Consider the following 3,241-nt stretch of genomic DNA (forward strand, 5'->3'; position numbering starts at 1 on the left):
CAGCTCGCCTTTGTGTGTTCAAGGATGGCCAGACACTCTTTTTCGATGACCCCGCAAAAGCCAGGGCTCATTTCTCTATTCCTGAAACTTGAATGTGGTGTCTGGCGTCCCTGGGCCCTTGGAGGCCTGCTAATGTTTGCTCTTGCATTTGGTTATTGCTGAATATTTGCTGCAACATGTGTTTTTCTTGCTGAATAGTTGTATTGTCTTAGCCGCTAAGTATCTGATAGGCTTCGATTCATGGTTTCATTGTTCTATTTTTTAATTTTAGTATTGCTCTATGTACCTGCCTGTTTTCTTGCCATATATGACTTACCAAACTGTTTAGGCCCAATTCCAACTGCTTTTGGCAGCTAAACAGTGTTGAGCCTCTTTAGTACTTTAATTTGAGACCACCTACTAATATCATGTCCTGTAGGTCTTTTTACATTACCAACACATGATTTTTTTTCAGTAAGCCAATACAGTTAGGAAACTTTTTTATTAGCTTACCTGTAGATAGAAGTAGAAGAGGGCAAAAAAAGTGCATGTGTCTCACATACAGCCATACCACACTGGATAGGCCCAATCTCGTCTGGTCTTGGAAGCTAAGCAGTGTTGGGCCTGGTTAGTACTTGGGTGGAAGACCACATGGGAACACCAGGTGCTGTAGGTTTTTTTGGGCTAGGAGATAGCACCCACCGGTGAGCGCTGATTCATGCTGCAGACGGCTGAATATTGTTACTATGCCCCACCAACTGTGCACCCTCCACTGCTGCTGAGCTATGAGATAGCACCCACCGGTGAGCGCTGATTAATGCTGCAGACGGCTGAATATTGGCCCTTATTCTGGCTGGTGCATATATTTCTGATTTATTTCGGAGAGGTCCGCACGCCACGGTGTGCGGACATCGTACGAAAAAACGCCCACCGGTCTTCCGCATTCGGACGGACTCACTCTTTAAGAAGAGGGCGTGTTTATGGACGACATCCAAACCTTTGCGTGTGCGGTGGACACACACAGATTCTGCACGGTCTTACAGCGTATGCACGGACTTACCGCGTCAGAACGGACGGGAACCTGCCCGTACGCACCGATGCGGTGTATTTCCGCACGTCACCACTATTATCTGAACACCGAAATCTGTTACATGACCCACTTATGCAATTAGGCAACCTCATTAAAAAGGGATTGTTTTTAATGGTCATCTATTATTTCTCAAATTGATAATTAAACACTTTACTACCACTTTAGATTAACCCTTACATCATGCTAAGTTCACCACATTCTTTCTTGCCCCTTTACGCCCATGTGTTATGTATGCATATTACATCATCAATTATTCTTCACATGCAAACACACACATACACATCAACACACTATGTACATCTTTACATTACCCTTCACTTTCAACCACTTGTATGCAATAAACCCATCTATATACTGTATATACTTTTTGCACCTTACATAAATAAACAGCACTATTTATACTTATATACTTATATTTATACTTATACTGTAAAATAATACATTCTTATACTGTAAAATAATACATTAACACACAGACCACTTCTAACTTTCTGCAAAAAATTTATTAACATACAAAAAAACAAAATAAATAACTCAGAGCAGGAGGTCGCAGAGGTCCTGCACATCTGCAGCCATTATGAGCAGGTGCTGCCGCAGCCTTAGAAGGGCCCCTCTCACACCCTCACATTCTTCCCTCCGGTCATCTGTGGGCATGTTAAAGGGGGTTCAACATTAATTATGCTATTCAGGTAGACCTTGTACAGTCAATCCTAAGTACCTACAGCATGGTAAATCATACATACAAACAATTACATAGGCAATAGTGTTTCTAATGAAAAAAAAATATGATGGTGCCACACACACACACTGGCTTACACTACAGAATATGTGACTGATAAAATTGCCAATGTATGTATCAAAATCACAACAACACTTGAGCCTCACTCACACTTGTCCTGCCTTAACACTCACCAATCTACTAGAAAGCTACATCCACTAGAACATGCAACATTTTGCCATACATATATACCTCCATGTCACTGCTTAATAGCTAAACTGCATGATAGATAGATAGATAGATAGATAGATAGATAGATAGATAGATAGATAGATAGATAGATAGATAGATAGATAGATAGATAGATAGATAGATACATAGATACCACATTAAAAGTCTAGGCTAGTCCCTCTACCCCTTACTTCATGAATCATTGTCACATTGCCAGATAGGTGAAAGTGCAGCACTAATCCGCTTCCATACACCAAACAATTTCTAAGGTAAATCCATCCTACATAATAGCTTTCAAAAATACATGGCAACAACAGGGGCCCACTGGCTAGAGGGGGGCCCAGGGGTACTGCCCACTTGTGACTCCATTATAAATCACGCCTGGCCATACTCCATTGATGTTTTATTTGTGCTTCTATACAAAGACCCTCCATAAATAAACACTCATCACCTACATGAGCCTCCAGATTCCATGTTTGCAGCATGGCCCTATAACCCCAAAGTGTGTCTGTTGTTATCCATTTGTTTGGACTAGTCTTTACTATATTAAAGCAAAATGTAATCAGCTGTGCGACATAACACACTGTACCTAAGTCATTAATGAGGCATTACGTCTACTTACCCCTGGCTGGCAGCTCCACAATGTCATCATCCTCCACGTTGGGAGGTGGTGGGAAGTTGGCCACGGGTAGGGGCAGCTCCTCCTGCTGTTGGTATTGGGGGGGGAAGGAAGGTAGAATGCGGAGTACATATCATATCCACATTAATGTATGTGTTATATATCACACATATAGTATATGCCATTTCTATATCATCAACACCCAATTGACCTCATGTAATATAATTATTTAATAATGTGAAAATGAAAACATTCACTTTTAATTATGTGTATTTTGCGTCAATACTTACAGCGTTCAAGACGCCGCCTCAAAGCCTGCAGAAGTTCCGGCTGGCGCCTCCGCAGGTCGGACCATCGCCTCTCCAACTGGGCGATGGTCCTCCGCACATTTGTGCGGGCGAATATTCTGCGCCGGGCTGCAACGTAGGCCCGGCGCTTGTCCCGATTGGATACATAGGGCCCTGCCCGTCCTAGCCTCTGCTCCATAACGGAGACCAGGGACAGCAGCTCCGCAGTGCTGAATGCCGCTGCTCTCTGATAAGAAGCCATTTTAGCAATGGCGCATGAAAAATATTTATGTCCTGTGATTGGTTGTTAACTTTAC

At 42.6% G+C, this 3,241-nt stretch overlaps 1 non-coding gene across 1 annotated transcript; it reads left to right on the forward strand.

Annotated features, from left to right (window-relative positions):
- The first annotated feature begins 536 nt into the window (after positions 1-536).
- On the forward strand, positions 537-655 carry LOC146024502 (5S ribosomal RNA). The gene has a single exon (XR_014453880.1). It is a non-coding gene; the product is annotated as a 5S ribosomal RNA (ribosomal RNA).
- Positions 656-3,241: the final 2,586 nt, after the last annotated feature.

Source organism: Crinia signifera, chromosome 7 (assembly GCF_055691185.1).
Source record: "Crinia signifera chromosome 7, ASM5569118v1, whole genome shotgun sequence".
Taxonomy (NCBI): domain Eukaryota; kingdom Metazoa; phylum Chordata; class Amphibia; order Anura; family Myobatrachidae; genus Crinia; species Crinia signifera.